The sequence below is a fragment of the Dasypus novemcinctus genome, chromosome 13 (assembly GCF_030445035.2).
Source record: "Dasypus novemcinctus isolate mDasNov1 chromosome 13, mDasNov1.1.hap2, whole genome shotgun sequence".
In the NCBI taxonomy this organism is placed as follows: Eukaryota; Metazoa; Chordata; class Mammalia; order Cingulata; family Dasypodidae; genus Dasypus; species Dasypus novemcinctus.
In genome coordinates, this window is record NC_080685.1 from 35507307 (window position 1) to 35534430 (window position 27124).

Genomic DNA, 27124 nt, shown 5'->3' on the forward strand with positions numbered 1-27124 from the left:
CAAACGTATTAATTTTTTGCACTCTCTGCCTCCACTTCCTCATCCCCCTCTCACACATGAACTCCCTGAAATCTGCTTTGTCACCCCACTGGAACTACCCTTGACAAGGTCACATATTGCTAAATTCAAAAGAAAACATCAACCCTTTTCAGCGACATCTGTCACTGCAGCCAGCTGCCTTCTGTCTTGACTGTGCCTTTTGTTGGCTCTGACTCCAGGCCTCCTAGTCGTCTTCCTGCCTCTCTAGCCAACCTCATTGCTGGCTCTTTCCTTCTCGAATGAGTCCTTCCTTTTTGTTTAATTTAATGGAAGTGTTTTATTTTTAAAGAAGCTTTAGATTACATAAATGTTACATTGAAAATATAAGGGACTTTTCATATACCCCCTCCCCCACTTTCCCCCACTCACAACATCTTTCATTAGTGTGGTACATGTGTTACAACTAATGAACACAGATGGAAGCATTGCTACTGACCATGGACTATAGTTTACTTCATCCCTTACACTTTGCATCACACAATTTTATAGGTTTTGACAAAATGTATAATGGCCTGTCCATCATTGCAACATCATACAGAACAATTCCAATGTCCCCAAAATACCCCATGTTACACCTATTCTTCCCTCTCCTTCCCCTCAGAACCTCTGGTGGCCACTGCCTTTATATCAATGTTGCAAATTCTTCCATTGCTAGAATAATAATAAGTCTACTTTTGTCCATAGTTGCACTCCTCCCTTATGTTTATTCATTCCTCAATCTTGAGGATTTGGGGAAGGTGATGCTGTTTCTGACAGAGAGGGGACTTAGATCTCATGGGGCAGATGGATGGAACTATCTTGTTAGCAGTTGTAGATACTCTATTCAAATAGTGATTCCTTATATGGTGGGTTCCCCAGGGATCCACCGTCACCATTTTTCCTTTCCTACTCTATACACTATGAGAGTACTCTATACTCTATGAGATATTGACCACTCCTAAGGAACCAATTTACTTTCAACATATTAATACCTCCTCAGACTTAGATTTCTCTTAGTCTTCTCTCCAGAGTTCTAGGCTCATATATCCAACTCCTACTAGACATATCCATGTGTACAGCTTAGACACCTCAAATTCAATATATTTAATGTGAAAATACTTACTGTCCCTTACCATTTGGAGAATTTACTTCTTCTCTTGTGTTCCCTCTCTCATTAAATGGCACCTTCATTTACCCATTTGCTCAATCCAGAAAGATGCAGTTATCCTGGACTCTGTGCTTTTTCCTTATCTCTTACAGCCAACTGTCACTAAGTTCTATCTACTCTACATCCTAGATATTGCTCAGATTCATTCACTTGTTGCCATCTCCATTGCCCTAATACAAGCAAATGCCACATGCACATCCCTTTAATCTCCAACCTGGCTTCCCTCCAGACCTTCTCCAAGTTTCAGCTAGAATAATTTTTCTAAAACATGAATCTAAATGCGGTCACAGACACTCCCCCGCCCCACCACACACACACACTCTTAAATCTTTTATTGGCTGGTATCTGTCGTTAGGCTAAAATCCAAACTTCTTAAAAAAGTTTCCCTGTCCCTCTGTAACCTGGCCCTTGGACTAGGCTTTGTTGTCATAGCCTGCCTGGTGTCCTTTTGTTCTCTCCTTCCTTCAAGGCTTAATGCTACTTTTTCCAGGAGAGCCTCCATGACTCTCAAGCTTCTAGATGCTTCTGTGGCCTTCCCTGTACTTACCCTAGCAGAGTACTTGCCATGACTTGTTGCGGTGACAAGGAATGTCTGTCTTCCATACTATATAGCAAGCTCCATAAAGACTGAGATTGTGTCTGTCTCATACTTCATGTCACTCGTGCCTCTCAAAGTCCCTGACATAAGTGGGCACTTAATAAAGACTTTTTGACTAAATTAATGGTATTTTTCCTGTGGAATGCTCAGTACTTCATATTAGCAGTTTTCTAAATTCTGTGTGAATCTTGGCTGGGCTTGTATGAGTAAAATGACCCTAATTAAGAGTTATTGACTGAGTGATGAGAGAGGCAACACCTAGAGTCTTTCAGTCCTGAACTCTCCAAGAGAGTGAGTATTTGTGAAGGAAAGGAATTATTTAATAAAACCTAGAAATTGGGGAGCAGTTCAATAGAGTGACCCAAAGAGCTTAGAGAAAAGGTTTTAATGGGCATTGTGTGCAGGTCAAGATAGACTATTTTCTTTTAAAAAATCATACATGGAAGACTAGTTTCCAAGTGCTCGGCTTGGAAACTATAAAGAAATACATATTTTTAAAGAACTGGAAGAGAAGAATTTGGGATAGGAAGGGATTGAATAACAAAACCTAAAATTGAGAGATTGCTAATTAGGACATCTCATAATCTGGACAAAGTTGGTGTCTGTATTCTCTGTATTTTCTACAACGTCAGCCATCAATATCTTTCTAATTTATGCCATTTAAGATAACAATCTGTCATTTTATTTCTTTTCTTTCTATATGGGCCACGGATAAGCTTTGCAGACAACAAATGCATTGAAATGGGAAAGATTGAGGCATTTGGTCAAAAGACGAAAATCAAATGTCTGGTCATGAAACATTTTACTGTACCCGCTTTGATCCACAAATATATAAAGTAAAAGAGTATCTGAAAATTGAAACTCGATTCGGAGGGGGAGGATATGTATGCAAGAACACTGACGTTTCAAAGAATAAAGGTTTAGAATTTGCATTGGAAAAACCCAGCTGGTGATGTTGGGTATGCTGTCCAGCAGGTGGCGCCCTGAACCAACTAATAGGAAACAAGTTACCCAGGAGTCAGGCACATCCGAAGTGTTAACAGCAACTCTTCTGTGATACTATATATTCTGATCACACACAGGAAATTATGGAATCCACAAGCTCTGTAGAATGCACGCATATGCATGCACATGGACACATGCCTCCACTAGGGAATCGAGCAACAACACTACATAATAAAAGTGAACACTAACAAGCTGGACATATAAATTATGTATGTCAATTGAATTTGTTTCTCTGAGCCAATTCATCAAATCAAAATGGGCCCTTAACATCGCCTAGTAAATATTCTACACTTCTCTGCTATATTATTATTCTCTCACTCTCCACAATAACTACCTCAACATTCTATGCTCTATTCTAACATCCAATACCCTCTTTTCCCCCAGAAAAAGATGATATAGCTACTGACTTAAACAAATAAACAAACATACATACATACATCAGATGAAACTGTCTTATCTTCCAGACACCAAACATGCAAACCTATCCACACAAATTCCATCATTCTACCCTCCTTTTCTCCTACTGCAGTACAGCAGTTGTCCCTCCAGCTACATGGAGCAAATCCTCTCATTGGGTACGCTAGATTCTATTCCCCTCCCAACTTCTCAAGAACTTTGAGCTATCATTTATGTTTTTCTCTCTTTCTCTTGAATGTTCAACCTCTCCCTCAATGATTTTCTTACCAATGCCTTTCAAATAAGCTCAAGTCTCTTCCATTAGAAAACAAATAAAGTGGGGGGAGGGATGGATGAAACAAATTCAATCAAGAGCTGATCACTGTTGAAACTGAATGATGACAGTTCTTAATACCATTCTCTCTAATTTTATGTTTGAAATTTTTCATAATAAAAAGTTTTAAAAAACAAAACAAAAAACAAAAAGACATTCTTGCCCAGTTCCTCCGGTATTCCAGGTCACCACCCTCCCCCCATGCCTTCTCAATCAAACTTCTAAGGGTTGCCTATATCCTTTTCCTCCATTTTCTCACCCCCCACACTTCTGTAGTCTACTCCAATCTGATTTCTTGCCCCCATACTTCACAGAAACTGAAACAGCTCTCACCATTGATGTTCATGTTACTTAATCTGATGTATATTTTTTAGCTATAATCATTCTTGAATTTGCAGTACCCTGTGATGCTAACGATAGGTCCTTTTTCAACACTCTTGGCTTCTGAAATTATAACATTCTGACTTCCCTCCTACTTCTCTTGCCACAACTTCCCTAATCCTGCTCCACTTTGCCATTAAACATTGGCATTTTTAACAGCTCATTCTTGGGCCTCTCCTCTTCTCACTCAATACTTTTTCTGAGGTGATCTTATTCATAGTTTTGACTTCAAATGCCACCAAAATGCAGGTGACTCCCCAAATTAACTCATCAGTTCAGACCCTCATCCAATCCTCAACTTCATACTTACCTGACATTCCTTCTTGAATCTCTCAAAACACCCCAGAAGCACCTCGAAATCAGAAGCTCGAAACAGAACTCACCATCTTCTCCCCGAAGCCTGGTCTCCTCTCCTGTTTCCTGCCTTAGTGAATGGTATGCAAGCCAGAAATCTTGGAGTCATCCTTGACAACTCCATCTCTTTTGTCCCATTTCCAATCCATCATCAAATCCTGCACATTTTAGCTCATAATATCTCTAAAACCATCTTCTTCTTCTGTCTTTACCATCACCATCATCATCAATCACCCCCTAATCCTATCATCTCTCACAACAACTACTTGTGGCAACTCCTAATTTAGCTCCAGCCTCTCTATCCTGGCATCCTTCCACTCTGCTCTCTGTGCAGCAGCTGGAGAGATCTTTCCAAAATGCAAATCCTATCATGTTATTCTTTGGCTTAAAACCCTTCAGTGACTTCCCATGGCTTTTAGGACAAGGACAAAGCCCCTAACAAGGCTACAAGGCCCTCTAGGTTCTGCCTCCTGCTTTCCTCACCAATTTCATCTCACACCATATTCTCCCTTCCACTCTGTAGTCAAACCACACTCACTTTTCAGTCCCTCATACTTGGCACACTCCCTTTTACCCAAGACCCTCGTTCATGCTGTTCGTTCTGTCTGGAATACTACTCCATTCTTTGCTTAGTGATTTCCTACCGATATTTCAAACTCAAGTCAAGAGACACTTCCTAGAAGGGTCAGTTTCCCCTGCCACAGACTTTCTTTGCTCTGTGGATATCTCCTTCAGTCACAGTCACAATTGTATGTTTATTTGTGTGATAATGTCTCTCTTTCTGCTCATCACTGTACCCTAGCTACCTGGTTCAATGCCTAGTACGTTGTAGGTGCTAAATAAAAATTGGTTGGATAAATAAATGAACCAATGTTTACTCCCTGTCAGGTCTCTGTCTACTTAACATGTTGCTAGGCTACCTCCTCCTTCATCTCTGAGCGGATACTCAGGGACGACGAAGTCATCTCTAATATTAATATATCTGTCTGCTTTTATTACTAGGGTACACCAAGCACCCATATAGGGGGGTATGTGCCAGACATCACTTACTCTAAAATTTGGGGCTAGATCTTTATTTTTATATATTTTTAAAATGCAGCTATATAATAAAGCAGAACATAAAATTTGAACTTGAAGGCAGCATTAAGAAAAAGACTTCAGAGAAACATTGTCCTTGGCACAGGCCACTTTAGGCTCTGCTTTTTGACACCTGGAAGTAAGCATCGCTCTCCTGTGCTGTCAGGGTCACACTTCAGTACAAACATGCAAAAAGCACTGCTAAATGTTTGTACATAAGCAGAAAAGAAAGAAAAAGTCCCATGTTCATGTTGCCTCAAAATAAATAGAACTGGCTCTAAATTGTCTGCTATTTTGGAGGCTAGCATTTCCCTCCTCAAAAGTGGCCTACAGATGTATCAAAAGAAAAGATTATGACAGGTTGTTAGTGCTTCCCAGGAGATGCTCCCCTGAGATTCAGGACCGAGCTGGGCCCAGGGCAGGGGCGGCTCCAGGAAAGGGCCTTGGCCCAGCCACACGGCAACCCACACCTGGTCTCCAGTCTCCACCCCACGACCTTTGGTTTTGCTTAATCCCAGTCCTCACAATGCCTACCTGCCTTCTCTAGACACTTGCCCTCATTGCTCCAGGCAGAGAGGGCTTCCCACGATGCTGTGCAGAGTGGACGGGCTGTGAAACCTTGCTTCCAGCTCTGGCCTCAGCACGGCTGCAGGGCTTCCATGCTCGGAGCCCCTCACAGTCACCACACAGGAGTCAAACAGCTCCTGGACGATAAGCACGATCAGAAATGTATGACGTGTTTCCTACTTCTGCCAGGACTTCACCACGCCCAAGCATTTTCTTGGGGTAGAAGCATGAGACCCACATTGTTGCCTCTCTTAACCCCCCACACAGGGCCTCCACAAAGCTCTCTTGACACATGCCATCTGAAGAGGACTGGATGAAAGAACTGCCCATAAACAAAGGAACTAGCCTGTGATTCGCACCTACTTCCATCTAAGCATCCAGGCACTTTACATTTTACCTTTTTTATTATTTACCTTCTAGATATTATTTGGCCTGTTCTCAAGATGAGGAAACCAAGGCTTAGAGAGACCTAGAGCCTGTCCAAAGTCACACAGCAAGTAAAGATCAAGACCTCAGATTGAAACCCAGGGCTGTGTGGTTCCCATACAGGTGCTTCTTCCACTGTGCTCCTGGTTTTCCATTTCTCATCATCATACTCCACGTTTCGCCATTTGGTCTCTCCAAGGGCCATCGCAGAGGCAAAAAGACCCAATCTCCAAAGAGGACATAGAGAAGGTTAAAGATATTCTGTTCCATTTTAATTTGTAGGAAGTATTGAGGAGTATAGTAGCATTTTGGGGAGTAAGTTCTATTTTGCTAGGACTTTTACAACAGCAAAATGAAGATTTTCACTAGTAGATAACAACTGTGGTAATGGAAGAAATATAGCAAGTTACTAGGCAAAATATAGGTTAAGTAGGTGTCAGGTCAGCTCTCCAGAGATCTTAAATCACTTTTGGAGATGGACATGGTTATAAAAACCCTTCATCTCTGTGCTGCTAGTACCACTACTTGGAAGCCACAGCACTACACTCTGCCATTTCTAAAGGGCAGACCTACAAACCTTCTCCCCCACTGCAGTCTATTCTCTACCAACAGTGAAAATTAGACATTTAACTTTTATTTTTTTTTTTTAATTTTTTTATTTTTTATTGACTTTGTAATAATATTACATTAAAAATATATATGTGAGGTCCCATTCAACCCCACCCCCCCACCCCCCGTCTCCCCCCCCCAACAACACTCGTTCCCATCATCATGACACATCCATTGGATTTGGTAAGTACATCTTTGGGCACCTCTGCACCTCATATACATTGGTTCACATCATGGCCCATACTCTCCTCTATTCCATCAAGTAGGCCCTGTGAGGATTTACAATGTCTGGTGATTACCTCTGAAGCACCATCCAGGGCAGCTCCATGTCCCGAAGACGCCTCCACCTCTCATCTCTTCCTGCCTTTCCCCATACCCTTTGTCCATTATGTCCACTTTTCCCAATCCAATGCCACCTCTTCTATGTGGACACTGGATTGGTTGTGTCCATTGCACCTTTATGTCAAGAGGAGGCTCAGATTCCACCTGGATGCTGGATGCAATCCTCCCATTTTCAGTTGTAATCACTCTAGGCTCCATGGTGTGGTGGTTGTCCTTCTTCACCTCCATCTTAGCTGAGTGTGGTAAGTCCAATAAATCAGATTGTAGGTGCTGGATAGACATTTAACTTTTAAATCATATCCCTTCACTCCTCTGCTCAGACCTACCAAAGGTTTTCAATAACACAGAGGGAAGCCTGACCTACAAGGCCCTATCTACATCAGTGCTTACCAGTCTGAAAATTTGGTGGCAAGTTTTCTGTTGTCATAAGATTGGGGGACCACCGGGGTTCCTGGGATTTATATGACCAGCAATGTGCAGAAACATCCCACGCAAAAAAAAAAAAACAAAAAAAAAAAAAAAAAACTGCCCCTGTTGTTGGTGCCCTTCTTTTGAATGACTTACTAAAAACCTATTTGTAGGTAAAGTATATGAATCTGGAGTCTAACTCATTTTTACATATAAATGCAGAGAGTTTTCTGCATGGTTTAAACATCTTAAATATTGCAGGAATGCAATTTACTACATACTTTGTAAGGAAATTTACTTTGTTTTGATCAAAAATTTATCAAGAAGTGTTCCCAGTTTAAAAAATCACAACACTGCTGGTGAGTGACACCCCTTGTGAATATTTATGTTAGCAATACAACACGCCCGCCTTGGTCTGCAAACATAGCTGCTACGTTCAAGGTGATTCTTCATATAACCACAAGATGGCTGATGTGGCATGTCCATATTAAAATCCTTATTATTCCTTTGAAAATTTATTTCCCTTTATTTTTTTATTACAATTAGAAGATTATATTGATTTGTTTCACCGTGTGCATAGGAAGGTTATATTGCTTATGAATCTGATTATAAGACAGTAAAGGAGAAGTGAGACTATATCAGACTTATTATACAAAGGTAGAGTTGGAGGTGACAGGCCAGAGAACCCTGTCCTGTGTGACACACCGCCTATTAGTCTCTGAACTACTGTCATACCACTTTCCCGATCTCTCCTTCCATACCAACTGCTCTGACCACAGTATTTTTCCTCAAAGCCGCTAAGCTCATGGCCATCCCAGGGCGCTCTCGTTTGTGGTTTCTCTCTTTGGAATGCCCTTCCGTGCAGCTCTCATTGTGCTCCCTGGCTTCATTCAGGCCTTCACTCAAATGGCACCACCTGCAAGAGGTCTTCCTTGATCAAAACTCTTCCCATGAAAATTCTTCCATAGCATCTATTGCTACCTCAATTTATTCCATAATACTTATTTACTTGTCTACAGCTTGTCTCTTTCATGGGAATATGCATGCCATGAGCATGGGGACTGTTATTTTGGGTCCCAGTACTTAGAATATTGAAGATGGCACAAAGTGGCCCCTTGAATATTTGTTAAATGAATGAATTAATGCATAAAGATATTGCCTGTGTTACTGGCTCTCCAGGAGCTACATCTCTTTCTCTTTCCTATCTACATAATTTATAGCCAACATAAATTAGCATTAATTCTTTCAAATATAGCCATCAAATGCCTATCATATCTCAGACACTGTGAACACAATAATAAATAAGACATAGCCTACCCACATACCCACATACTTTGCAATTAATGGTCAGGTCCAACACCTCTTAAGTAGTTGAGTCCTACAGTGAAGCAACTTTATATTTGAAAAAACAACTACCATTTACATTTTAAATTCTAAGGGTATGCTTAAAATACATTAATTATGGTATTCGTAAGAGTTTAACCCTCATGTATTAAGAAGAAAACTGTTATCACACATGGAAGAATTTTCCCCAGTGTGGAAAATCTTGCCTCCAGTCCTTGTAAATATCCTGCCTCAAATCCCCTAAATGCCATCCCTCAAAGATTGAGGGAGCTGAGGGGTGACATCTGGGTAAGTAGAAGTTTCTAGTTCCCTTAGGTATAGCTGGCAGAGGCGTCTGCCTACCTGGCTGAGCTGAAACCCTGTATCTAGAACACAGAGGGAACATCTGTCCTCTGATAGATCCCACCAGCCAGAAAAGCCAATCTGTCTTCTGTCTTAGGGTAGCCAAGGTCAGCATCAGTCCCAAACTGATGGCACACAGGAGCCATCAGTTCCAAGCAGGGACCAATTAGGCAGACCCTCTCTACTTCCTTCTTTCATTTCCCTACTTTGTGGCCAGGTACCTTTCCCACGTACTGAAAAGAGAGACAAAGCCATTTGGAAAATTAACATCATCAGCCTATAAATTTTTATAGAATTCTACAATAAACTTTTTCATCCATTTTCACATTTTTAGGACAGATATATAATCCTGTTCCTATAAATAAGCAAATTAAAATTCAGAGAGGTTTAGCAAGTTGGCAAAGCTGCAATTTAAACCAAGGCCTTCTGATTCCAAGTTAGAAAATGGAAATGACTGGCTACAATCAGGCTTGGGGGATTATCTATGGGTTTTAGTTCTCACTGGCATAGGACTTCACCCTGATCGGACATCTCAGCTAATCCATCTTGGGTACACATCCCCTCCCGACCCTTACTGCCCCTGCAATTCCATGAAGCCTGATCATTTTTCCTAGAAAGTCTCTAGAAATGAGCAAACCTTAGAATGGACCAGAATGAAGTTTATCCTTGCCCTGACCATTAACAGTGATTCAGGGACAACCTTACTTTCTCAAAACTTACTGTGGGGCAGCTGCATTACAGTAGAATGATGCAGTCAGGAGAAGTTCAAAAGATGTGATATTAGGGATTGTGATTGAAAAATGTCACACCCCCTTAACAACAATCTCCTCCCCCTACCATATGCAACAATTTTTTCTCTCAGGCTAGGACTTAAAGCAATAGTATGTAGGATTAGCTGAGTTAACAATAAAAGTAAGTCTCAAGGAAGAGCTGCTTAGGAATTTCTTGACCACACCAATATCTTCCAAAGGGTTTATCCACAGGGCTGGTAGGAGAGTTAGTATTTGAATTGACATTCCACAAAAGTAACTCAGAAAGGTAGAGCTATGTTGGCTCTCACTGTAAGGCTTTTAAGTCACATCAAAGTAATCTATTACTTCAAAAGAATTTTAGGAGTTTCAATTCCTATGAGCATGTGTGTGTCCTGGAGGGGAAGGGGCACATCTATTTCCCTCAAAGTCCTCCTGTCTGCCCCGTCAATACCCTACCCCTGGCACGAGTGGGTTAAACCCTGTGAGTACTCCCCAAAGTGCAAGTGAAAGGCTATGTCATCTGCTCACCAGTCCAGAGCTGCCCCACATGGGAGAGATGCTGACTCTCCCCAGAAGTGGAAGGAGACATAAGTCTTCTTAAGTTTCCATTGTTCACCTGAGGTCGCGGTCAGTTCCAGGCACAGAAGTCTTCTCTGGCTAATATACTAAAGACAGCAATACGCCAGAGTATGAGCCAGATCAGCCCAAAATAGAATCCCAAGCCATGTCCCAATCTGGCTGAATGTGGCCCCATTAGATGAGAGAAGGAAAGAGAGCAGAAGAGAATGTGAGATGCGAGAGGTGGTAAGAATATAGCTTGTTGGAAATCCAGAGTTAGGAAAATAACATTCAGATGCAACCCTCCAAGCACGCCCTGCAAACAGGAAAGGTGGAGGACTTTTCAAGTGAGGAGATCAGGGCTTTGAGTTTCTAGGGACAGAATTCAACTCACGGCTGGTAATTAGTATATAGCTGTGGTTTGTTCCACTGAAACAAAGAGCAAAGACTACATTTCACCTTGTAAATGAGGAAATGAATGATGAGCTTTAGCACAAAAAGCCCTAGGAAAGCAAACAAAGCTGACAAAGATAGTATAAGAAATTACTCTCTGCATGAACACGTCTCCTGATCCATAAAAGATCATCTTGGTCAAAATGGGTGTTACCCTAGAGGACAGCTGGACATCTTCCCATTGGCATACAGGACAATCTGTCTTTTTGGTTTTCGGCGGTAAGAGCAAGGAATTATAGCAGTTCCAAACCTGTGACCTGGCATTTCAGTCACTGTGTGCCAATTATCCCATCATGAAGCAAAAAATTCAAAGGTTGTGTTAGACTGAGCAGAAAGACGTGGCAGATATCGGATCCTCTGCTAGACAATGAAAGCCAGTAAGGGAAGTGCAGAGAACGAATGAACAGGGAGGGGAGGGAAAAGAAGAAGAGGTCCAGGATTCCCAAGGAAAGTGGTTTTCTTCAGCTCTCCCAAAGCCTCCGGGGAGAGATAAATATAATTATCACCCTAGAGAGGCAGCAAATATAATAAAAGAGGCACCTGCCAGGTGATCATCTCTGCCGGGACTCGAACCCGGAACCTCTGGATTAGAAGTCCAGCGCGCTCGTCCATTGCGCCACAGAGACCTCACCACACACACAGCATCAGCACCAGAACTGAAAAAGCACATACCTTCTGCATCACCAAACCATCTCTGCATCCTGCTCTCTGAGCAGTGTGTGTGTGTGGGGGGGGGGCAGGGACAGCTGGAAAATCTGGAGTGGAGATCCACCAGCCGGCTCCATCAAAGCTTTTCTCAATACCCTGGTCCTGGGGTCCTCAGAGAATTGGAGGACGTAATGGTGAACATTTTCCCAATTCCAGAATCCCTAATGGACAAGGACAGAACAAGAGCCTTTGCTCTGTTTCCCCTCCATCCCTAAAAGAGGATTCCGAGGAAGCCTCTGTGTTCTCATGCTAATTAAACAGAGCACACCCAGCCCTGCGGAGAAAGCAGAAGCCATCTCTACCTCCACCCCTACTCCCTCAGTGTGGTTTCACCCTGGTCCAGCTATTCTCAGACAGGGGCTGGGCAAAACTGGGGGATTCAGGAAAACCCTGGATCCTAGAAACAAAAACAGAAACAAAAACCCTGGATCCTAGAAACAAAAGAGCTGCTTCCGTAAAGAAACAGTGTAACAGCGGTAGAGAATAGCAGGGAAGCAGGACTCCAGGAGACTGGTCCAGTTCTCAGCTTTAAGAGCTGTATTTGTCAAGCCCCAGGAAGAGGTACCGGGAGTCTGATTTGATGTTCCTTCAGCGTCTTCACTAGAATTAAGGATAGGGATGGAGGCTGTATAGTATTGAATTCGTGTGTTAGAGTGTGAGTGAGTGTGAGGGGGAGAGGGAAAGGGAGAGAGAGAGAGAATGTGTGTGTAGGTGTGTGTGAGAAAGAGAGGAGAATGGCAATTTGTTCATGAAATAAATGGTCCTTACATAGCCCTCCGGGAATACCTGCTCCCCCTTCCTCCACCTTCCCCAGCCCCAAGTCCCTGACATTCTTTCCTCCCAGAGTTCTGCCTAATGCAAAGAATAAGGGTTTCTCAGCTGCCTGTGCTTGCTAAAGTTGTCCTTGAACAAACAAATTGATCCTCCATAGCTGGATACTCTGTCCAGATCAAAGAAAATGGTTCCTATATTTAAGTCTTCTAAAGAAGACAATTCCATAATCACTGCTGGTTATAATTTCCACTGTGCCAGTTCTCCTGAATGTCTAACCTAAATCCCTCTTACCTTACCTTCAGCTCATATTCTATTTGGTTCCCAGACACATCGGGAGATAATTGGTGTCTGCTCCTGATGACAATGTATTGATTTAAAGACTTTGATTCAATGTCTGCCACCCCACTCCTACTCGAAAGGTGACAATAAAAACAGAGAGTAGACTCAGTCTCGCCCCTCATCCCTTGCAGCATGTGCTTTCCAGGCCACAGTGTGTTCTGGACACTGCCAACACATAAGTCAAGGCAGTTCTTTCTAACCTGTGAGATCAGGTGCCAGTCAAATGAAGAGACTATATGACTAACTGAAGTGCTTACCTTAGAAGCTCTTTAAGGACTCTTCTGACTCTAAGACTACCATTGCAATACGCTACACTTCCCTCCCCATTCAAACAGGCCTGAGTGAGACCTGGTGGGGAGCAGGACCAAGCAATTCAGTGGGGTCAGGGATGCGATGAGAGGGCTCTCTAACACCTGGGGGAAAGCAGCCACTCCAAACATGTCTGCCTGTCATCTAGGACCTAGAGGTAGGTATATTATAAATCTCAAGCAAGTAGGCAAAGAATGGGTATTTCTTCACACATTTACCCAGAGGACTCCCAGCACCTGACATATAGAACTGAACGCTGACCCGGGTATTACTTTGGATGGCAACTAATAATGTCCTAGTCAAGGAACTAGTCAAGGGGCCATGCGGCAAAGAGAGCTGAACCCACAGGCCAGCAGTGAACACCTCCAGTGCAAGGGAAATGAATGCCTAGACTCTTAGACTCCTTCCACCAGCTCAATGTTCTACATACACACTTATGCCCTCTGCTCTTCACAAAGACACTGACCCTTACCCAAGAAATCTATCAGTCCCTGGAATTATCCTCCAAACTTCACTGCCTCTTGGACATTGTGTGTTCTCCACAGCCTGGACTCCCAGCTCTCCTACTTTCTCCAAGAGCTTCAAGCTTCAATTTTTTTTTTTTTTTTTTTTTGCAATGTTCTCACTTGGTGCTGGGAACACACAGATGAAAGAAATAATGGCATGATCCCACCCCCAAGGAGTCTGTAGGCAAAATCCAACATGGGAACCACTCTGAAAGACAAATAGGAGACAAGAAAGAATCAATCTTATTGCCCACGGGGCAAGGTAGCAATTTTTCCAAATGAAGAGTCAGAGGTTGTGGCTCTGGAAGCAGAAAGGCCTAGCTTCAAGTTCAAACTGTGCAGCTTTTTATTTTGAGATCTTGAGAGAATTACTTAACTTCTCTGATCTTCAGTTTCTTCATTTGTAAAGTGGGGACAATAATACAGTAATGTTGTTGGCAAAGATTAGTTGAGATGTCCTGGAATGAAGGGTGTGTTCCCTTCCTTTCTCTATTCCATGAGTTATAATCCTCCATTCTCTTTCCTGGTTTGTTCCTTTCTCTGTTTATACCCTCCCTTCATTCCCCTCTCCCCCAAATCAACCCACAGAAATCTCTCCATTCTAGCAACCAACCTCCACCCCAAGTCTTTCCAGGTACCCTTTATAATCTATATTAACAAAAATACTCTGGACTTAGTCCAAGGCTTTTTGTTAAATAAGAGATATCTAACATTTCTTGTTTAGCTTTATCATCCATAAATCAGATAAAGTTTCTTGATAAGCAAGTTAAGCAAGTGTGAATAATGTCTCTAAACTAGGTTTTTAATTTTAAAATAAGGAGGGAAACATTCAAAGAAAGCCATATTTTAAAGTGGCAGGAAAGATGAGGTTAAGCCATTCAAAATGATTGAGGACAGTACATTTTATCTTCTTTGAAACTAGATATATGTCATGTGCATTTATATAAACCCCTTAGGAGATAAGTACATTCTTTTTCCAAAAAAAACCCACTGATTTAACTCTACAAAGATCTGTGACTCAAACATTACTCATGCTGCTAAGTGAATACCTCTCCTTGACCCTACAGACAAACTGGTGAGAGTCATACATTATTTCATTCATAAAATGATGCTGGGATGCATATGACAAACACCAAAAATTCTCCCTCTGGCCTGGAAACAAATACAATTAAATCCCACACGCACTTCTGGGCATACTCACAACTTCCCTAAAGGCACCAATACCAACTAGTCCATGTTTTAAATGCCAGGGGATATTAGATGGAGTAAGACAGTGAAATAATCCTATGGACAACACGGTCCTTACACTCTGTACTTTCATCTTCCTACAATGCCCCAAACTTTATAAACTCAGACCTATTATGAACATTTTCACTAGACGTGGTTTCCATATACCTTTTTCTTCTGTCCCTGCCTACTACCAGCTTCCTCTTACTACTCACCTCCTAGGAATCAGCCTACCTTGGTGCCTTCTGTCAGCACCTCCTAGGAGTATTGAATAAAGTACTTTATAAGGTCAGGTCTATGATGCTAAACCCACTCTGCAGAACTAACAGGTGTTCAGTTCATAACTCCCTACTCTTTAAAGAAGGGCAAAATGGATATCCCTATACAGTAAGTGTCCCTCAGTTCCATTTTGGACATTCTGCCTTCATGTGATCTTGCCCTGGGCTCATTTGTCTATTCCTCACTTTATGCATTTTTCTAGCCCCATCCTAGCAAAGCATCTAAGTTCCCTAAGTTTCCCATTGCCCTCCTTCCTCAGCCAATGAGCCTGGCTGCAGATAGTACACTGCCTTCTCAACTCTTCTCTTATCATCTAAGAGGGAAGAAGTGAGATAATGCAGGTAATAAGACTGAGAATCAAGTCAAAGGAGAGAAAATGCAGAGTCAATTTTGCTTTAATTATCCCCTCCAAATTTCAGAAACCTTTCCTGGTCTAGCCCAGTCCAACTGGGTTACCCAGCCCTCTCAAGCTTCCCCCAAAATATACCTAGAACCAATCTCTTTAGACATTGGAATGGACCACCAAGGGCTAGTAGACAACACAATGCACTTAGTAATCATAAGTCACAGTAGTTCTCGACCCCCAAAATGGGATTTGGGAATGGTGAAGAATCCGGGATAGAATCTGCCTTTCCTGGGAAACTTGCCCGCCCATACACAGTAACCCTCCAGGCCCCCATGAGTGAATGCCTCTATTTCCCACCTGGCTAGAGAATTCTAGAGATGTGTCACAAGGATATGTGTCCCAATGCTCTCTTTCATCAAGTAGGATGAGGAGCTGGCAATGTTGAACAAAAGTGGGGCAGAAGGCTGCCATGTCCCTCCAATCATTATAGGAACTTTGGGGTAAAATTTCCCTTTGCTTCATCTGGATCCCCCAACACATAAAATTAATTACACGCTACTCTCTAGCTCAATTCCCTTCTCCTCTTTAGAATTGGACACTCTACACCTTGGTTTCTAATCCCAAGACATTACCTTCCGGAGTGTTCAGACCTCGCTCACCAGTCCTGTCCTCTTACTTTTTCTTCTTCCCATCCTCAATAATTTTCTCCTTCCTCCTCAATGTCAGTCATCCTTAGTCATTTCCTGCTTTAAAAAGTCCCTTTCTCCTCTGTGCAGACCTCTCTTCATTCATGTCCTTTTCACTTCTCCCCTCATTCTGCAGTCCTTTTCCAATCTAGTCCATAATGCTCAATTCTCTAGGTTATGTCCCCATCTATTCTCATTTGTCCCAGGACTCATCTATGCCAAACACTATTCTCTAAAGTCTTTGATCCTGGTCTTGGTCAGATTCAGCCCACTGGTCTTCTCTCTTTGTCTATCTTCTTACCAAACCTTAAGGTTTTCTTAACTTCCCAAGCCCTCTGAGCTCCTCTGCCAACCCCCTCAATCATTATACTCTGTCATTTGGCACCAGAGTCTTAGGTATTCTCTGTTCTTCATCCTCAGGCCCCTTTTTTTCCCCTCCATATTTCATTCTCCAGACCTCTTTACTCAGCCGCTTTCCATTCTTTCAGTCTTGATCTCCCATTCTCCTTAACTCTTAATTCTATAACATCTATTTTTCTGAATGTCCTTCCACCCAGTGGATCTAGCGTGACATTTTTCAGCATTGTCCAGAACGAGGTGTTTGTTCATACTTCATTCCCCATGCTCACCTCCAGGATCTGGCTGGCTCTACAAAGCAGAGCCAGTGTCTGTTTTGCCTCTTTGCATGGGACGCTGTACCATGGGCTATAAAAATAGGAGGCCTTGAATAGGGGCCTACTAATCCCCAGGCATTGCATTACTATGGGGATAGGCTGGCATCTTTAATCTTCACTGTCACTCTGGCATTCCTGGTCCTAAAAGAGCCAGATACTTTCAGCCAGAGACCAAAGAGTTAGAAAATGCATCCAGGAAGTGTCAAGGATTCTATGTTCATAGGCCAATGGAGTCAAGAACAATGATTTCACCTAATATTATGAGTAAACTGTGCTCTTTTTTTTTGTTTTGTTTTGTTTTTTATCCTTCAGCTATCTCAGTCTCACTTCTCATTCAGCCTGGAATGAGTTATGTGATGAATCAGGTAAAGCAAACTCCATATTGGGAAAGAGAGTAAAGTATTCACCTTTTGCAATGTATCAGTTTAATTAAACAAAATGTATGGTCATGAAATGGTCCAAAGATTAAACTTGTCCTCACAAAGGCATCTTATATTGGACAAATCATACCAACATCCATACAATGTTTATCCTGACATAATGGTTGACCATTACCTACATAGGATTGGTCCTTCTAAATTCTGTTCCTAAAGAACATTCAGTTCTCACACTGATCACAGGGTCAAGTATAAGCTGCTTAATCTCATTCAGGCTTAGGTTCTTCTCCTTTTATATATGGCTGAATTCCTAAGATCCTCCCTAGTTCTGCAGTCTATCATTTTACTCTAAATTCTTTATGTCATTTTATCATCAGACATATCCTGTAGCATGGGAAGAACTATTACCATTATCATCCTTTTACAAAATAAAAACTTTGATCAAAGACATGAAGTGGCTTGCCCAAAGTCACTCAACTAGCAAGTCTTGGGGCCAGGACTGGCCTCTCTGTGTGCAGGGTTTCGACCTCCGTCATTGATGCAGACAGGTTTCCAGAGAGGGTGCCCGCCGAGAGGCACAGACTAGTGCTGTTACAATTTGTTTCAGGAAGCAAGGGTCTGAGCCTTTTCCCCAGAGGTCTCGTCCCTGTCTTTGCAATTATAGAGTGATGCTCCAAGGCTAGGCTAGGCTAGGAGGGGCAGTCAGGCCTGGGAAGAGCCCCAAGGCGGAATAAAAGGTTATGGGTGCTTAGAAGAGAGGGAGAGTAGCATTAGATAAATTTTCTGTGATGTCTACTTTAGTGGCTCATTCTACTCTCAGTTATCTTGAGTTAGAACATAGGAAACTGATGTCCTTGATAAATAAAACAACGTGATCAATATCAGTTAGCTAGTCATTCACAAAGCTGGTACCCACTGTCAGGGTATCTGGCTCCTAATTCAGTTCTCTTTTTTACTGCACTATAATGTCACTCAATCACTTCTGGTTATATAGTCTCTTTGAAAAATGTAGGGAAGGGGAAGGAGGGTACTGAATGCTTAGTGTAATAAACTAGAAAAATCGAAAGAATCAAATAATTGCTTCCCAGAATTAGAGAATGCTGAAAATGGGAAAAAAAAATAAAAAATAATTTAGTCTCAATTTTAACCAAATATACCAGTTGATTTTTTTTACCATATGCATTTGTTACTTTATAAATGTAAAAAAAAAAAAAACAACCTAGCTTGAAGATTAAACTGATAATGCTAACAGAATTAATGTTTACTTTCTATTCTCTGTATTTCTTTAGTCTATAATTTTTGTCAATTCTCTCCATCTATAATTATATGGATTACTAAACTCAGCCCCATAGAGATTAAATTACTTATCCAATATTACACACAAAAAAAGATTGTCATTATGGTTCAATTGGAAAACTACAGACTCAAAAGTGAGGATGAAAACGGTTTGAATTCCAGCTCTGGAACTTACTGGATGAAGACAAGTGCCTAAATGAAACTCAGGTTACTCATCTGATTTTTTTTTTTTAATTACAAAAATTAAAATATCTGCCTTGTAAGGTCAGCATGAGATGTATATGAAATAAAATACGAGAAAATTTTTAGACTAATTTTTATCCCCAGTCTCTTTTCCCTTACTCCCTACCCATCCCTCAATTGACTGCAGTCTAGCTGCTGAGAAAATGTTCTTGTTAAAGTCACTAGAGGCTTTCTAGTTGTCAAATTCACCTTTCTGCAGCACTTCACACTACTGACCACACCTTCCTTCTTGAAAACGTTCACTCCTCTGGCTTCTATAACACATGCTACTCTCACTCTCCTCCTGTTTCTTGGCCCTTCCTTTTCAATCTCTTTCACCAGCCCCTCCTCTTCTTTCTGCTTCTTAAATATCAGTGTTGCAATGAGCAGTGTTCATCAGACTTCAAGTCAGAATGTTAGTATTTTTATTTTATTAAATAGAAGAGAAAGGAAATAGTATAGCATAGCACAGCAAAGAACAGGATAGGATAGGATAGGATGAAAAACAAATGATCAGAGGGAACTGCCCTTTAATAAGACCAAGGATTACTATGACTTTCGAAGTAATCAAGATAAGTTATAAAGGAGATCTGAACCACAGTCATAGAAATGGTTTCACGCTACTAACAAATTGAAAGAAGGCTGATTTGATAAAAGCAGTATTGGCATCCAGTCACTTATGCCAGAAAGCTGGAGTCTGTCAAGACTTCTCTCTCAACCCTTATCTTCCAAATTTAATCACTGCTAGTTGAATCAATTCTGCCTCTTTAATAGCTCTCAAATCTATGTCTCATTGTCCATTCCCATTGCTTCTGCCAGGTTATAGTTCACTTTCCTAGGATGATTTTTAGAACTATTTTAATACCCCCCTCCCCCTCACACACACACACACACCTGTCAACAGCACTGCTCCCCTCTCACCCATCGGCCATCCACCAACAGAGCGATCATGATTTTTCTTGAGGATGAAATCCCTCAATGTTTCTCCATTGCCTAAATTTTCTCTTATTTGTCAGTACTGCCTAAACACAATTTATCATCTGATCCCTATTGAAACTCATTTACTACTATCCCAACCCCTACTTCTTCCTTATGTTCTGCAATGTCAAAGTACTTACAGTTCCCTGAAAAGAAAGGGGAAGGGAGAGGGTTCCATTTTTATACTAGTATGCCCTGATATGCAATGTTTCCTCTTTCTGGAATACCCTTCCTTCTCTTCTCCCCACCCCCACATCTACCTGGAAGATTTTTCCTCCTCCTTGACGATTTGGTTCAATCACCTCATTTTCTGTAATATCCTCCCTGACATCCACCTCAGTCCCACGAGGTTAGTCCTCACCTATCTTTCCAGCATTACCGCACCCTGTGCGTGTGGCTCTTGGCACCCTGAGTGCACTGCACTGTGATCAGTTTTGTGCATGTCTGCCTCCTGCCAGACAGCAAGCACTTGAGTTCTTTCTATCCTTGACAGTCTGAGCAGTGCCTGCAATGTGATAGTTACTCGATATGTTTACTGAAAAAAGAATGAATAAAAGACATGACCAGAACTGGTGTTTTTCCTTCTAGCCCATGGTTAGTTCCATAATATCATAACTCTTTATTTTTAATAATGGAAATATTAGGTGGGAAGTCTCGAAATGAGACCTGAGAACTTTAGATCGACCTACTTGTCTACCTCAAAGTGGTAGAGCTCCTGTTTTCCTTTACAGTATCAGTATTTACATCCAGTCTACTGAATATTCCCTAGTAGATGGATTCCCAATAAATTAAGCTTAATGTGATTTGAACAAAAATTAATCTTCCTCCATCACAAAATACTACATCCCACAAAAGAAAACTTCTCCTGACTCCACTATTTCTTTCAGTGTTTCAGCATTTTCCAATTCACTCAGATCCCAAACCTGAGAGTCATGCCTGTCTTCTCTCTCTTGCTTCCCATAACAACACCATATGTAGCTTGTCCTCTCAGTTCCCAAAGCCATTACCTTAGCTCAAGATATTTTTACTCTGTTCCTGGATTTCTATCACTATTTTATTTTTGAGAGTATAATGCTTTTATTCACCAGTAAATTAAAAGTCCATTTCTAGATGTTTCTTTATCTTGTACACTGCAATTGTTTTACTAGCAAGCAAAGCACTGTGAGGGGAGGCCTCACCTAGGCTTCAAACTCAGACCCAACTTCATCTTGACTTCTGGAATAATAAAGTTCATAAGTCTCTTCATCAGATGCAACCACATGCAGCCAATCATGAAGACTGTTCTTAAGGTATTTCTTGGTAAGGTATTTCAAATACCTTTTAGAGAACTGTTTCTCAGAAACAACTGTGATTTTATTCTTGAAGTATTCAATGAGAACAGCATTTCTCAGATTTCTAGTTTTCCCATTGACTTTAACCTTCTCCCAGAGAAACTGTTCAAAAATTCCGTCTTCTGCTGGATGAGCAGGATCTAAGTTAAACTTCCAGGTTGACATCTTAGGCTTCTTGTCTCTCTGCAGTGCCATCTTGAGGATTGGCTGAATCATCAGAGAGCTCTATCACCATCTTGGAACTGATCTTCCTGGAATAAGCTCTTAAAATTATTCTTCTTTTGTTTTTACTCATTCAATACACAAGCAAATGATTACTTCTTAAAAATTTTTAAGTATACATACAGTATAAAGAATTTCAGTCACCCTGCTTATGTCTTAAATCTCATCTCCATCTCAGAAGTGAATACCTGAGTTTAATGTGTATCTTAATAATAGGAGCATTCATTGAGAGCCCACCATATGCCAGATACTATTCAAGGCACTTTAAATGAATTAATTTATCCAATCCTCACATGAACCCTAGAGAGAAAGTATTATTATTTCTATTATTCCTATAAGAAATATAAAATAGTGAGGTTAGGTATCTTGCCAAGGTCATTTATATAAATACACATTTACATATATAAAGGGTACTGTTTTAGGTTTTTTTCCTATTTTAGCTTAATATTTTCACTTAATACATCTTGGGTATCTTTTCCTATTGGCACATATAAACTTACTTCATTCTTTTGAACTGTTATGTTGTTATTATAAAGAATAGATATAGCAAAATTTATTTAACCAATTTAGAATTGATAGATATTTAGGTTGCTTTCAATTTTTCCCTACTGGAAACAATGATGCAATGCATATACCTGTACATAAATCATGGTACTGATACGTGAGTAGATCCATAGCACAGGTTTGTGGAAATAGTACTGCTGGTATTTTTACTGTAAATTTTTATATATTCTGCCAAAATATCCTCCAAAAAGGCTACGCTGATTTACAGTCTAACAATGTAAAATGGTGCTTGTTTCCCCATATACTTGCCAACACTGAATAATATCTATTATTTTAATTTTTAACAATCTAATGGGTGTCACTGATTCTTTCTAAATAATCTACGGTTTCTTTATTGCTTTAATTTGTATTTTTCAAAATTCAAATGCAGTTGATCATTTTTTAAGATGTTTGTTGGACAACTGTATTTCCTGAGAATAAGCATATCCTTTGCCTATTTAGCTATTGCATTGTGTGTCTTTTTTATGACTACTTGTTGGATAGTTATCATTTTAACACTTTGGTGTGTGTGTGTGTGTGTGTGTGTGTATATATATATATATATATATAGTAAAAAAGATTTTCCCAGTCTGTAACTGGTATATATATATTGTAAGCTGGATTCTCCCAGGCTGTAACTTGCTTTTTAAATTTTGTGTATGGTGTCTGCCATCATATCAACTTTAAATCTCATGCAGTAAAATTTGTCAGCCTTTCCTTTATGGATTTTGAATTTTGTGTCTTGCTCAGGAAGACCTTTCCCAAGCTAAAATTATAAATAATTTCCTATAGTTTAAAAAAATTATTTTTTTTAAACTTTAGCACTTAAGCCAATCTGCAATTTATTTTTCTATATGGTAAGGAAGGGCTAAGTACATCCTTGCCCCCCACTCCATCTCAACTGTCAAGTAGATAACCAATTATCCTAGTGCCATTCCTTAAACAGTCCAACCCCTAGGCACTAATTAGAAGTGTAGTATATAATGAAGGTAGCAATCTTCTTCATACACTGAATTCCCACACTGGGTTTTGACTATGCTCTATCTTCTGTTCCATGAATATATTTATGCATTCCTGTGTGAATGTTGCACTGTTTGAATTGCTATATTTTTTAAGTAACTTAGGATATCTGGCAAGCCCTCCTTTCCCCTCACCCCATGTGTGTTTTCAAGTTAAGTGTGACTATTCCTGGACTTCCAAGGGAATGTTAGAATTGGAGAAAATATCATATTGGGTTTTAGCATGGGATTGTACTGGTTTTGCAAATTAACAGGGAGAAAATTAATATCTTTATCACACTGAATCTGAGGATTAATCTTTCAATGCCAATTCAATCATGTAACATCCTGTTACAAAATTTTTCTGACTTCAATGCTTGGTTCTCAAGTGCCAACCTCCCCAATTTGGTTTAAAGCCAGCTCACCAAATTTACTTCCCTTTATTCTCATCCACAAAATTTTCAAAACAAACTAGTATACCTCTTTTATTCTAAATCATCATTCATTTCCCTTGCTAACATTGCAATGCAATGAAGAGGGGAAGAAAGCAGAGACACTCTCTGCCACACACATTCATCCTTAGGCAATGGCATTCTGGGTCTATCAAGGTCCACCATTATGCTTTAGGAGGCGAGAATGGGTCTATTTTTACTAGTGTGAAGAGATCTGAGTTTGAGGGCAAGAAGAGGCTCTTTGTGATTAAATAAGCAATGAAAACATACTAATCTAACTACATTCATGAGACAGAGAACTGGGTATTGAGCTGGGCAATAGAAAATGGGATTTGGAACTTGAAGAGATCTTACTGGGGTCCAAGTTCTCAATATGCAGGATATATTTCCTACAGTATTTCTGGCAGATGAAATAAATGTTAAAGAGGAATGAGAAACGGTTAAAGGAACTGAGATGATTTTACCTGGGAAGAGAAGACTGAAAAACTGAAAAATGTTTTATATATGTATTTGAAACTCAGGAATTGGGAGTTAGGTCTTCCAAGGAGCTGAGAAGAAGCTGCATTACAGCAAAGCAACCACACTGAGGGAGCAGAGGATCAGGAATGGTGAGGGGTCAGGGTGGCCACACGAGGGTAGCAGAGAGCAGGCTATGCCTGGCCATCGCAAATAGAGAAGACCTCAGTGAACGTGAAAACGTAATTGGGATTGGAAATCTAGGTCCAAGTTCTTTATATTCAGCAGTGGGCACAGAGCAAGATTCCATGTTATATCCAGTAGAACCAAGAAACATATCTGCTCCAAGGTAAGAGGGAAAAGAGCAAAGTGGTTAATAACTGAGTACTAGGCTAGGGGTTTGAACTAAATTTCCTCATTTGTTCATCATAACAGGCCTACAAGACAGACAATAATCATTTAAAATTAGTGTTTAATAAATGAAAAAACTGATCTCAAAGTTAAGTGGCACAGTTAGCGTTCAAGCCTTGGTGAGTCCAGTTTCAAAATCATGCTTCCTCATTGTCCTGCACTACCTCTCCGGTAAGTCAGTAATGGCTCCTTGTAGCAGGTTACCTTTCTTCAGGCAGGACACACAGCCAGCCCTAGTCCTCACCAAAACTAGCCATGGCTCCACATGAATGGAGCAGAGAATACCCAAAACCTTTCAGTCTCCTTTCTGGTTTAGTCACAGGAATTGCAGCAAAAATTGTCGCCCTGACAGGCATGGATGTGTGGGTACACCGGTGCACGGAAGCCCTAAGATTGCAAGCTCTGGTGGCAACCCTCACCAGGAGTCAATGAAATATTATTTACCTAGGAAGAGAATACTATTCCAGCAATAGCAAGCTCTGGAATTTTAAGGTGTAAAAAGACCTTGGGATCAAAAAGGACCACAAGCTGACCACAAGTTAGCCAAGAGGCAATTTACAAAATGAGAATAACAGAAAAACATACAAGAGATAGCATCTCATTTTCTCATGTTCAACCCATAACAGTGATAGCCTTACTCACCCTCTGGGACATGTTCTGAAGCCAGCTATCTAAGAGAAAAAGATGAGAGACGAGGTATTGAAAAGATAAAAGAACGGGCAAAAGATTAAGAATTAGGATATTCCACCTGATGTACAAGAGGTTGAAGGGCAATTTAAAATAACAGTCTTCATGCCTCTGGAGGGACATTATATAAAGATTGGTAAAGGGAAAGAGATGTTTTCTTTCACTGAACCAGAGATAAAACTTTAAATAGCAGTGAGAGATTTACTTTGGAGCTAAGATTAAAAGTTCTTGATTGTCAGATCAAATATATAATCATAGAATTTGGACACTCTTCTCTAAATGAGATGGATGAGGGTATTCTCTTTCATTCATTCATTCATTCATTCATTCACTCATTCACTCATTCATTCATTCATCCATCCATTTAATAAGCACCTACTATGTACCAGGTTTTGTTATGTGCAATCAACATCCTTCCATTTCCTGGTAAGTCAACTTTGATCAAAATAGACAGGGTTTCTGTTCTCATGGAGAATACATTTACTGGGAGAAGGGGGATGGGGCAGATAATAAATAAACAATCCAACGATAAATTGAAAGAAAACAGCGATAATGAAAAATGATTGCAAGAGAATGGGAAGGCCTCTCCAAGGGGGTGACATTTAAGCAGAGATGCGAAAGCAAGAAGGTGCCAGCGCTGCACAGAGTAGAGGAGGGGCATTCGATTCAGAAGGATCAGAAAAAGTGTAGACGTTTAGGGTGGGCATGAGCTTCCTGTGTTGGATACAAAAAGTGTGGCTGTAACGGAGTGGGAGAATTACATGAGTTCAGAGAGGCAAGGGCCAGATTGTGTGGGACTTCATAAACCAAGTTAGCCATTGCTGGAGAAGAGTCAAGAAAATTATTTGTTGAAAGGATCAGTGACATTTTTTTGGTTTTAAAATTTAACACAATTGTGTTCTTTTTTTATATATAATGATTTTTATATTACTTTTAATAGATGTTTTTTTCTTCCCCCTCCTTGTTTGAGCTCTCTATCTGCTCTCCGTGTCCACTCACTGTGTGTTCTTTCTGTGTCTGCTTGTCTTTTTCTTCTCATCCTTCTTTTTAGGAGGCACTGGGAAACTGATACAGGGACCTTCCAGTGTGGGAAAGAGGCACTCAATTGCTTGAGCCACCTCATCTCCCTGGTCTGCTGCATCTCTCACTGTCTCTTCTCTGTGTCTCCCTTTGTTGTGTCATCTTGCTGTGCCAGCTCTCCATTCACAGGCCACCAGCTTTCCTTGGTGTGGGCCAGCTTGCCTTTGCCAGGAGGCCCCAGAAATTGAACTAAGAGCCTCCCATATGGTAGACAGGAGCCCAGTTGCTTGAGCCACATCCCTTCCCATACAACTGTGTTCTAATGAGCTCTTTGCACATATGTTTCCCTTGGGAGTCAATGAGCTCTGTGAGAGGAGATGCAGTTTGAGGTGTGCTGCTACTCAGGATTTTCAGGGCCTAGGAATCACCTAGAAACAGCTGTTAACAGTAAAATCAGGAATCTTTATTATTCATTTATGGAATCAGAATATCCTGGGCTTCCATATTATTTTAATAGGTAAGTGTTACAATCAGCACATTGGTACTGATTTGCTGGAATGACTAGGAGTATTAAAAAAATTTAAGTAAGATCTAAGAGTAAATTAAGATCTCTTCTCCACCAGTTAATTTGTGACTTGTGAGAGGTAACCAGATTTCCCAAGCCTCATTTTTCTCATGTGTGAAGTGGGCATTATACTTCCTACAAGTCACAGAGCCATGCAAAAAGACTAAAAATACAGCATATGCAAAATGCAGGCACAGAGAAACCACTCTGCAAATAATGGATGAATATATGTGTGAATTATGAAATGTATGCGTGAACATGAACATGACATATATGTGTATGTATCTTACATACAACATACACACCCATTCACTACTTGCAATGCTTGATTTTTTTTCAGGAGGTACCAGGGATTGTACCCAGGACCTCATACTTGGGAAGCAGGTGCTCAACCACTGAGCTATATCTGCTCCCCAATGAGAGTTGGGCTTTTTGTGTTTGTTTGTTTTGTTTTTAGGAAGTACCAGAGATCAAACCCAAGACTTTGTACATGGGAAGCAGGTGCTCAACCACATGAGCTGCATCCGTTCCCCAATGCTTATTACTATTTTGAGGCTGCAATGCTCCTTACCACCAGCAGAGAGCC

General features: G+C 40.8%; 1 protein-coding gene, 1 non-coding gene and 1 pseudogene across 2 annotated transcripts in view; all 3 read right to left on the reverse strand.

Annotated features, from left to right (window-relative positions):
• Positions 1 to 27124, reverse strand: part of AIM2 (absent in melanoma 2) — a 140854-nt gene that overhangs the window by 90259 nt on the left and 23471 nt on the right. The gene's annotated exons all lie outside the window — the stretch shown is intronic.
• TRNAR-UCU (transfer RNA arginine (anticodon UCU)) lies at positions 11685 to 11758 on the reverse strand. The gene has a single exon. It is a non-coding gene; the product is annotated as a tRNA-Arg (tRNA).
• Positions 21032 to 21379, reverse strand: LOC101440545 (ribosomal protein eL22-like pseudogene; annotated as a pseudogene).